At 43.5% G+C, this 11,884-nt stretch overlaps 1 non-coding gene across 1 annotated transcript; it reads left to right on the top strand.

Moving 5' to 3' along the window:
• Nucleotides 1-257: 257 nt before the first annotated feature.
• Nucleotides 258-421, top strand: LOC150012344 (U1 spliceosomal RNA). The gene has a single exon (XR_016510955.1). It is a non-coding gene; the product is annotated as a U1 spliceosomal RNA (small nuclear RNA).
• Nucleotides 422-11,884: the final 11,463 nt, after the last annotated feature.

An 11,884-nucleotide genomic window follows, 5' to 3' on the forward strand; every position in this document is an offset into this window, starting at 1 on the left:
CCTCTCCTTTGCTGTCATCCTGAACTCTGGTGCCAGACTTGAGGCAGAGCCAGAACACACTGAGTTTGCAATCTAAATTCCCAGGCTGGCTTAGAGTTCTCAGTATCAGTGCACACTTGTTCAGTAGACAGCAAAACCCTGAAAGAAACTTGGGTCAAATGCTTCTCAGATAGATGGATTTCAAGTTTAGTTTTTCCTTGTCCTTGGAACATATTTCAGAAAAGAAGGAAGAAAGGGAGGGATGGAGGGAGGGAAAGATATTTACCTGGCAAAGGAGATACCATTATCACAAAGGTGGTTTTACCAGGGCAAGGCTTACCCATTGCACTCTGGGTGTGCTGACCCCTGCCATTTCCCCAAATGTGGGAAACTCGACTGCATAATTTGTGGCAGTGGGGGACTGTGTTCACGCTTTCCCCTGAATGAAAAAGAAAAAAGTTTCTAGCAAAAGATTACTCCAGAGGATCAAAGCCTTTCTTCTCCACTCTCCTGCATATCTGATTTGATTTGCACAGTAGGGGTTGGGACCCAGGAAGAATCAGAAGGTTGGTGGCTTCAATGAAGTCAGTTGCTGATTCAGAATTAAAACATGGGTCTATCAAATAATTATTTCCTGGTTCCTTAGCCCCTGCTTCAAGGGTTTCAGTATTAAAACATCAATGATTATTATCAAAAATCAATAATAGGAAAAAGAATAGAATTTGAAGTCAGGATAGCTGGTTCTTCTACTCATTGGCCTGTGATTTTCACCTTCTTTTTGCTAGCAAGTCCCAGTTTTATCTTTATAAAAATGGGGGTGATCACACCTGTGGCACCGAGCTGCTGAAAGTTGGAAATAACATATGTGAATGTACAGTAAATGAAGTCTGGTCCATGATGGATATTAAATGAAAGCATGAGTACTAAATAAACTTGGGCAGCAGCTGTTCTTAATTTTAAATAAATAACCAGAAAATCTGTATCAATTGCTAGGCACTCTGGGGAAACAAAGGAGAAACATCAGTCCCCAGTTCTGGCTGAGATGGACTCTTGGCGTTCCATCAGAAAAGACACTAAAAAAGTGAAAAAATTAACCCTTATGAGCAGGTCGTGATTGTTTGTTCAGGCACCTTCTTTAAGCCTATAGTGACTGTCTCCACTGGCAGATGGCAGTGTTGCATGAAAAAGGACACTGCCTAGGTCTACACCAGGTGGAGGATGATAGCAGAACACTGAACAGTGAGGAACAGAATCTGTCTCCATCAGACTTGTTCTTTCTGCTTCAGGAATGTACAACCTAACAAAGAACACCGAAACAGGCATAAAAAATTAAGAGGGAAATGTGTAAAAACTGTAAGACTACCCATAGCCAAGTGGAAGTTCCAATCAGGGCAAGAACTATTGGGAGGCTTCATATAGTGTGGCACAGGGAAGTGGGGGCCATATTACAAAGGGTTTAAAACAAAAGGCAAAGCAGTGCATCCTTGGTGCAGGAGCAGGAAGTCCCCTCAAGTTCTAGGCAAGGCAGTGAATGACAAAAATTACATTGTAGCAAAATAGGCAAAATAGTGCTAGGCCAGAAGCAGTGTGTGTGTGTGTGTGTGTGTGTGTGTGTGTGTGTGTGTGTGTGTGTGTGTGTGTTGGAGGTAAAAAAGGATGGAGGGACTGGTGAAATGAGGGAAAGGTGGTGCTTGGGGAGTGGTGAGGTGGTGCAGGTAGGAAGGGAAGTGATTGTTCTCATTGCCTGCACTGTCTGCCGCCTGGGAGCATGATGCCATACTCACAGTATGTATGTGCACTGCCCAGCTGGGAACTGTGTCCCAGTACCCTTGCAGGAGCTGGATCCATGTGGGTGAGTGTGGGCCACCCAGAGTGGGCTGGCATAACTGGTATGGCGCCCTCCTAAGAGATCATTCCACTCTCTTCCTCCTTCCTTCCTGCTGGGTGTTGTCACCCAGGGTGAGGCCATGACAGAGCTTCTCTCAGCTTGGTTTTGGAAAGACTGTGAGGAAATCCCCTTATTCCCAGCCAACCTCTTGCCTTTCCCCACTGGGTGTCATAGGAGAAATCAACTTCACTTGTGCTAAGCCACAGAAACTTTGGGGTTTAGCAAAGAAAATAGCAAGGTTTTGATAAATCTGTTGAATTGATGTGAATTCACATGGTGTTAGGTCTAGCTAGTAGGGGGCTACAGCTTCAGTCTTCCTGGGAGCTTCTCAGTCCATGTATTTCTATTAAATATGAAGTGGGAACCCTCCCAAGTCCCAACTACCATCACAGGGATTGCCTGGGGATTGGCCTCCTCAAATAATTTTTTTGTAATTTTCTTAAAGGCTGGTCTCTAAGACTTTTTACAAGACTCATAATTTCCAACTGCACTTTGAAGTATCTAAAGGCCAAAGGCAAAGTCTTCTGAGATACTTCTCTCACCATCATTCTTTCATGATCCCTAGTAACCCCTGAATTCTAACCCTAAATGAACAGTGATGATTGAGCAAGACACTCCCACACAGCAAAAAGGTTCTCGGCAAGTTGTAGAAACAAGCAGAAACAGTCTTTTTACCTTTGTCTACAAAAGGAATAAAGGTTTCATGGCCCTGGAGGTTCCCCAAATCTTCCAGATTAATGAGAAGTCAGAACACAATGTCCAGCCCTTTGAAGAAAATCATCCATGCTCATTCTTGTTGAGCCAACCCTCCTCCCAGCCTTTTTCTCTCTAGCTCTTTACCCAATATCAACACTGTGGGGCATTCTTGTGGGGTATTCTCCAAAGCAAATGGTTCTTGCTCTAGTTCTCTGGAAGGAGGGTTGGGCAGGAAGAAAGCATTGTAGACACAGAGGAACAAAAAGGCAACAATTCACACAAATGAACAAGAGTTTATAAATACCAGAATCAATCTAAAGGAGATTAGTATCAGGCCTAATGAAAATCAGAAACTTTGGCTAATGGCACCAAGCACAATTCTGGTGCAAAGTCAGCTCTTTATAAATACTAGTCCCCTGCATTCTATCTTGAAACTTTCAGGTGAGGTTTTGTGAGGTGAAGAGATACCAGAGGTGGTATGGTAGAAATGTGTGTCCTCCTAAAGTTTAGTCATAAGAATCCTTGAAACCCTGGAGTTCATCTAATTACATACTTCATTTTATAGACAAAGAAGTCAAGCCCCAGTGGAGGAAGGGACTTCCCAGAACTGTTAGTTTGTGAGTCAGAGGAGGAGAGACTAGAGCATTGATCTCCCAATTGAACTTTCCAGAATGACAAGGAGCAAGACCCAATGCAAGACGGTGGTGTGGGCATGTAAGGCAATGGATAAAGCCATCTTTGGAGCCAGGTACTCTTACATGTTGCTGTCTTCTCCTCCTTGGGCAAATCACTTCGTTCTCTGACCTTAACTTCCCATCTGTAAAAGTGGCATGTTAATATGGATAGTGCTGAGAAGTTGGGCAGATGAATGGGAATGCAGAGCACCTGGCACACTCTGGGTCACAATGGTGGTTATGAGGAAGAGGAGGGAACATGGAACAGCTGATAGATGGACACAGACATTGTTCAGCCGGGGAATCTTGATGTTGCAAATAACTTTTGGAGCTATAAGTTAATGTCCAGGTGAGCTAGTCCTGGCTTTGTGTGAATGTCCTGGTTGCCTACTGCTCACGTGAAACACTGAGCCACTGGAGAAGGAAGATTTCTGTTATATCTCAGGACTCTCCTGTATTTCCCCCTCCCATGCAAGTAGAAATGTCAAGTTCAAGATTGTTATGCAAAGTAAGGAGAGAATCCAGTTAGTCTTTTAAGAGCTCCACACCCTTTGTAAGCTCCTAAGGCAGAAACAGATCTTTTACATATCAGCCAGGAGTGACTCAACTTCCCTCTGGGTGTCTCCACCCACCTGGGGTGGGCCTTGAGTCTGGACTTTAGCAAGACTGACCTGATGAGGTTTCTCCCTGGTGCTGCAGGCAGATTCTGGGCTCTGTGGAACAGTGGAGATAATGTCCCCATCTCAGCTACACACACAGCAAAACTCCTACAGCTAAAACATGAGCACTTGGGCTCTGACATCCTGTAACACACATGGAGCCACTGTTTCCTGACCCGCCCAGTGATGTTGCATATCTCCTCCTGGTTTCAGTCACTCAATTCAGCCCAGCATGTACATAGCAGACACTGCAGTGAACACAAGGTGCCTGAAGGAACAGACTGCATAGAGCTGCACTTGGGGGAAGCTGAGTCCATCACATGCCTCTCTGGGCATTTTCACATTCATTCTGCACCACCAACTCCTAAGTGAGGCATTCATATCCCCATTTTACAACAAAGAAAATGAGTTTTGGAGAAGCTGTCACCTACTGCACCCAGCAAGCAGCAGAATGGGATTTGGACCCAAAACCCTGGGGCCTCCTGGTTCTCCCACACTCATTCACTTTGGATAACTCAGATGACGGAAAAAAGAGGAGTCACAAAGCTGGACTCAAATAGTCTGATTGCTATTCTTAGGGGACAATTGAAATGGGGTGAAGAATGGAGGTCCCCCCAAATAGAGTATTTTTCACACAAGCCTTTGGTTGGGAGAAGAGGGAAGTGGACCTTACCTTAAGGTACTTTGCATTACAATGATAAGTTGATGGCTAGTTGACAGTGGGTAAAATGTGAGCATAACTTTAAGGGTGTATCTTGACTCATGACATAGCCAGGGGGGCAGAGGCCCGTGTGTCACTGAGAACACTTGCCCTGACTAAAGATGGCAGCCAGAAGAAGGTAAAAAATATGGGGGAACTGGAAAAAGTAGTACATTGTAGGAGGGGCCAGATATGAAGTCATGTAGGAAGCTCCAGGTCAACATATAAAGAAGAGTGGGCAGACTTCAAGCCAAGATGGAGGCGTAAGTAGAGATGCTTCACCTCCTTCCACAACCATGAGAAGGATTACATCTACCTCAAAAGAAAAAACAACCAGAACTACCAGAAAACTGAACTGCATGAAAGTATAAATGTACAAACAAATGTATAAAGAAATAATATTCATCCAGATGGGTAGGAGGGGTGGAAACAAGCCAGGGAAGACAGAACATGGTCTGGCAACAGCAGTGGTGGCAAGGCAGTGACTGTAGCCAACCAGTGGAAAGAGAAGTCACACATTATAAAAGCCTGAAGGGACACCTGGGGAACGATCCCAGTCCCAGGCCAGACCATGCAGCTCATGGTTGCAGCGAGGGAATATAAAACCTCGTAGCTTCTGGCTGTGAAAACCAGTGGGGGTTGGGGCAATGGAAGAAACTGCTTATCTCTCAAGAGAGTTGTCAGGTAGTCTTGCTCTGAGAAATTACCCAGAGACAGTCTAAGATTTTACACCAGGTTTATTGAAGGAAGGGAGGGAAAGGGGTTAGAGGTAAGAGAAAACTCCTGGACCAACTTGAGGGACTGTAGGAACAAGGCAAGGTGAAGGAGACTCCTGGTTCTCCTAGCAGGCCTGTAAAAGTCCCCTGCCTATGCGTCTGCAGGTGCCATCTCCACACCTTTCCAAACATACATTTCAGTTAGGGTGAGTTTACCCATCAACACATTCCAGGTTATTTACATCTTCCTGCTTTTCTCCCACCAGGCCAGTCAGTACATGGTGCTAGATCCCACAATATTTCTTCTGCGAATGAGCAAAGTCCATTTTTATTTCCTACAGGAGAGACATATGCATATGGTTCATTTGCATATGTCAAAAGTCTGGGAGGCAGTCCGGCTGCCACCACGTTCTGATAAGAGTCTGTTAATAGGGCCCCCACAGTCCTAAAACCTATGCAAACCCACTCACACTGGGAAACATCACTGGGACGACAGCTAGAGGGGCACTAGTTGCATACGGCAAGTAGGTGAAGTGACTGGAAAAGGGGTGAGTGCCAGGCAAGCAGCACTGTCCCCTCTCTGACCCCTCCCCCACATATAATGCCACAACATGGTGAAAAGGGTCACCCCGCACTGACGAATACCTAAGGCCCCGCCCCTTACAACATAACAGGTGTGACAGCTCTACCGAAGAGGCAGAGGCAAACACAGGAGGCTGTCAAGTTGAGGAGACAGAGAAGTATGGCCCAAAAGAGGGAGCATATCAAGGCTCCAGAGGAAGAACTAAGCGACGAGAAAATAGCCAACCTAACAGATGCAGTGTTCAAAACGCTGGTCATAATGATGCTCACAGAAATGACTGAGTATGGCAAACGCATAAGGGAAGGAGTGAATGCTATACTAAGTGAAACAAACAAAAAAAACGAACGTGAAACCAATGGTGAAGGGAAGTAAACTGGGGTTCAAATCAATGACTTGGAATATAAGAAAGAAATAAACATCAACCAGTACAGAATGAAGAAACAAGAATTGAAAAAAAAAATGAGGAGAGGCTTAGGAATGCCTGAGGTAACTTTAAACATGCCAACATTTGAATCATTGGGATGTGTGGGCAACCACTCCTCATGGTTTAGGGAATTATAGCCCTGACCTGAGCATGACTGTCGCTGGCATTCCGGCTGTGCTTGTCTTTAAGTCTCAATGTAAGGCTGTGTGTGGAACATAATTGAAGACCACTCAGAGGGTTGCCATAGGAATTGGATTAAAGAATGCTTATTATGCTCATTGTGCTTTAGAACTTGCTCTGCTTTCTTTATCATTAATGTAACATAAACAATCTCTAACAAGGAGTGTATGAAACCTTGCACCTGGTCAAGATGTTTTATAGACCCCGACACAGACCGGTCACTATAACCCTTGTATTGGTACATGTAATCTGTTACTGTCAAATGCCTAAAAGCTATTGACAATTTATGAATTTTGACCTTGTATCTCTTCTATGTATCCTCCTCAATAAAAGGCATGAGGGATAAAGTTTTAGCTGTTGTTCTCCACTAGAGAGGCAGCCACTTTCCTTCTCCCAGACATAATAAAGTGTCCTGGGTAAAAGTTTGTTCATCGGACATAATAAAGTGTCCTAGGTAAGAATTTGTTCTGCCATGGTCATGAAGACTCTGCTGGACAGAGCAGCTTCCAACCAAGCCTAGGGTGTGTGAGGCACCTCCGCCTCAGGGATGCCAAGAAGAGAAGAAGAAGATCAAGAAATTGAAAACTTATTTGAAAAAATAATGAAGGATAACTTCCCAAATTTGGCAAAGAAAATAGACATACAAGTCCGGGAAGCACAGAGAGTCCCAAACAAGCTAGACCCAAAGAGGACCACACCAAGACACATCATCATTAAAATGCTAAATGTTAAAGATAAAGAGAGAATCTTAAAAGCAGCAAGTGAAAAGAAGAGTGTTACCTACAAAGGAGTTCCCATAAGACTGTCAGTTGATTTTTCAAAAGAAACTTTGCAGACAAGGAGCTGGCAAGAAGTATTCAAAATGATGAAAAGCAAGAACCTACAAGCTAGATACTCTATCCAGCAAAGCTATCATTTAGAGTGGAAAGGTAAGTAAAGTGCTTCCCAGACAAGGTAAAGCTAAAGGGGTTCATCATCACCAAGCCCTTATTATGTGAAATGTTAAAGGGGTTTATTTTAAAAAAAGAAGATCAAAACGATGAACACTAAAATGACAACAAACAACTATCAACAAATGAATCAAGCAAACAACTAGAATTGGAACAGAACCATAGATATGGAGATCATATGGAGGGTTATCAGTGGGGAGGGGGAAGGAGAGAATGGGAGAAAAAGTGGAGGGATCAAGAAGGATAACTGGTAGGTACAAAATAGTCAGGGAGATGTTAAGAATAGTAAAGTAAATTGAGAAGCCAAAGAACCTATATACATGACTCATGGACATGAACTAAGGGAGGCAAGGATTGCTGGAGATTAAGAAAGTACCATGCATAGGGGGACAAAGGGGAAAAAATTGAGACAACTATAATAGCATAATCAATAAAATACACTTAAGAATAAAATAAAATAAAAATGAAGGGCAGGCGGAAAGAGGGAAAGGAGAACCTTGAGGAAGGAGTCATGAAGTAGGGGGATTTGGCCATAAGGTTTGAGAGAAGAAGCATCAAGCAATTATGTACTTTGTATCAGGATAACACTGTGTGCAGTAGAAGGGAATTCCATGGTGTGGTCTATAGCAAGGAATGCAGCCATGTGGGCTGAGGAAAGGGTGTAAGGAGAGAGCTGATGGAGCTGTGCAGGAACTTGCTGAACCAAGCATGGATGCATGGAAGATGTCTGGAATGCTGAACTGTGACCAGAAATGTAGAGGTTTGCTTCTCTGAAGAACTTACAGAAAAGCCACTCTCTTGGGACACATGACTCCCAGGACTCCACCATGATCCAGTGCAACACAGCACATGTTTTCCTGGGCTACTACATGGAGGCTGAGGACAACATACCTCAGATCCTGAAGGAGAGAGCTGCTGGAAGAGGATGGTGACTCTAAAACCCACTAGTGTACCATCCAGAGGGGATGGAGAACTATTTGTGCATCCGGCTTAAGAACAGATAGGGATATGGAGAACTTCTGGGTGTGTTTTTGGCTTATAGTCTGGTGGGGAGCAAGGGAAGTGCTGGGTTTCATGGGAGATCAGGGCACTGTGCAGGAGTGTTCCCAGGCCCCCTCCCTGAGTTTGGAATCCTGTAAGTAAAAACTTGTTTCCTTCAACACTAACTGTTGGATCATGCATCAAGGTGATTGGCCCTGGTTTGCTTGGTTACACAATGGCAAGAATACTTACCATTTACAGTATTTGGTGGCAGGTACAATATTCCTTGGCACTGGAGTCTAAGCACTTTCTGTGCAGAATCTCATTTAATCCTTATTGTGCTCAGGTAAGTCAGGTGTTACTGTCCTGGTCCTATATGTTGGAAGACTAAAGTTTGGAAGACAATCAGCCCATGTTCTCACAGCAAGATGGGTGATGGAGCTGTGACTGAAACCTAGATGTGGAGAATGTGGAAGCTTGTGTTCTGAACTGTGGGCATGGAGCAACTGAGGGGAGGGCATCCTCACACTTCCTAAAGCATATGTACAGATATGCCAGTGTATACAGCAAAGGTGACACTGACGTAGTAGTCATTAACACCAACAGCACATCCTGTTAGTCCAACCACCACTGATGAGCAGAAACACACGCCTACTGACAGCTTATTCAATTCTATCAGTGATTATTTTTCTTTCTGGCAATAGGGCTGATTTAAATTGCCTAAAATCCTTAGGATTGTTAAAATAGTAAAGCTAAGCTTAAAACCAAAGGAAGCATGGGCCAGAGAGGCAAAGGGTAATTGCCAAGTGCCATAAACTAGAGAAAGCCAAACACTGGCACTATGTTTGAGCAACACCCTGGGACAAGGGTAGTCCCAATCCCCTTAATCTGGAAACAAGACTTTGAATTCTTACAAGGAGAGTAATTGAAAAGGAGAACGAGTCTAAATGCAGTACTTAGTTCCCAAACCCCTCTGCACATAACCCAGTGAGTTAGGAAAACCTCACCCAGTGGCACAGGCTGTTGAAAGGAGGTTGGTCTGCTTTAGGCACTAGGGAAAAGTTCCCCTGAGAATTCAGAACTCCGAGCCTTCTCTTCATCAAGGTGGAGCTTGAGTTTTTGTCACCCTTGTGTTACTGGGGAGACCTGAGTTAGGGAATTCCCCCTCCTTGATTTTGCCTTACTCACAAGAGAAGAATTCAGACAAGAGACAACATGTATAGTGAAAATGAGGTAGTAAGTTTATTTATGAAATACACTTGAGCACAAAGCTGCAAATGGGTACCCAGCTAGTCTGATTTCACTGATTATTGGAATTTTAGGTATTTTATGCTTGCAGCCAGCTTCTAGGCTTCCCCTCCTTCTCCCCTCCCTAGGCTTTGGGATTAACACACAGTTTCAAAGCCTTTCTTTCCCAGAGAGTGGAAACAATTCATACAGAATTTCAAGGGCCCCCATCCTCCTGTGCTATCATGGATTTTCTTGTGATTTCTGGAGCATCTGGCAATCTTAATGGTTCAGAACTGCTGAGTTAATGGGTGAGACATGTCTCCTTCCCCCTCCCTGCCTTGGTTTATTATTTATCCTGCCTAACAGTACTAGTACCCTAAGCCAGGATATCATCATAAAATTGGCTGCAAAACGGGTCTGTAAGGCCTTGCACAGTGAAGCCACAGGAGATTCTCATGAATGAAGTAAGCTCTACTAAACACAAACTTGTAATCGAACTGACAAAACACAGTGATCAGGATGAGTGGCAAAATTCAGGCTGTATGTATCTGAGAGGATAAATTGACCCTATGAAAGAGAATGGAAAAGTATGCTGAACTCTGTAAAAATACAAAAGAATGAATCAAATTTCTAAAAAAGCTCCTATTTAAAAATAAAGGGCGGAGGGATCACCAAATAAACTTTCAAAAATAAAAAATACATAGTATTTAAATTGGAAATTTCACACAAAATGTCACATACAAAAAGTGAAATAACAGAATATACACAACTCAAGAGAGATTTGGTAGGATTGAAAGTTGCATCTGAGATAAATGAAGAAATTAAACATGTGTCCAAGAGTCAGAGACATGGAAATCAGCAGAAAATCCACCATGCTAAAAGGTGTTTCAGGAGAGAAGAGGCAAGGAGCCACGTTCAGAGAGATGTGAGCAGATCTTTTGTTCACATCTTCAGATTCAAGGAGCTGAAGTCTCAAATAGTATGAATCAATAGAAAACCAAAATTTTTCATGGACTAAAAGGTGAAGAAAAGAGGAAACCTCTTTTAAATGGCAACTGGCATGCTTTAAAATTGTCATCGACCATGTTGTGAATCAGATATGTCTTCTTTGTCATGCACTACAGATGAATTTTCTTCCTTTCTTCCAGGGGACATACTCAGAGAGTAGCAGAACTGGCAGTGAGTTGGGAATTTAAGTCAAGAGAAGCTTTCTGAAGGCAGATGAGATGAAAAAAGAAAAGTAGAAAAGGTAGGTGGGAAGGTGAGGCCTGGTGGAGGGAAGATGTTAGAGAAAAGTGTTCAGCTTTTCTGAGTCCAGAGAGCTGCTGAGGCTGGTGTAAGGAAAGAATAATGTGATGTATCAGGGAGGGACAGACTAGGGAAAAGAAGCATGGTTTAATGACAATTAATAGTGAATTTTAATTGTCATTTGCCAAATCTTATTACTGGGGAAGTGACTTTCCTCTGTACCATACTCACATGTTTCTATTTGGATTATTTTTTTAAGATTTAATTTTTATTTATTTTTAGAGAAAAGGGAAGAGAGGGAGAGATACATTAATGCGTGGTTGCCTCTCACACACCCCCAACTAGGAACCTGGCCTGCAACCCATGCATGTGTCCTGACTGGGAATCAAACCGATGACCTTTCAGTTCTCAGGCTGGCGCTCAGTTCACTGAGCCACACCAGCCAGGGCACTACAGTGTATTTGGATTATTAATGGTCTTTATTCCTACCTTTCCGTCAAGAAAGACTGGATGATTGCCCCACCCTTACTTTGCACCCCATTTCACATTGGAGAAAGTATAGTAGCTGTTTTCGCTAACAGTTTTCGTCATCCAAATCAACCAGCATGATTTCCCACAGAAAGAACATGTCAGCACAACTATTTGTCATAGTTGTCATTTGTCCTGTTTGGGCCATGAACACAGGGGTGATTCTCACATTGAAATTTATCCACACATTACCAATATTTTTTCACCTCCTCCCCACAAAATTTGCCAGTTGGTTAAGAAGTGGTTTGCACCCTGGCTGGTGTGGCTCAGTAGATTGAGCACCAGCCTGCAAACCAAAAGGTCTCAGGTTCGATTCCCAGTCAGGGCACATGCCTGGGTTGCAGGCCAGGTCCCCAGTTGGGGGTGTACGAGAGGCAACCACACACTGATCTTTCCCTCCTTCTCTTTCTCCCTCCTTTCCCCTCTCTCTAAAAATAAATAAATAAAA

Source organism: Furipterus horrens, unplaced genomic scaffold, assembly GCF_987537825.1.
Source record: "Furipterus horrens unplaced genomic scaffold, mFurHor1.1.pri manual_scaffold_4, whole genome shotgun sequence".
Lineage (NCBI taxonomy): Eukaryota > Metazoa > Chordata > Mammalia > Chiroptera > Furipteridae > Furipterus > Furipterus horrens.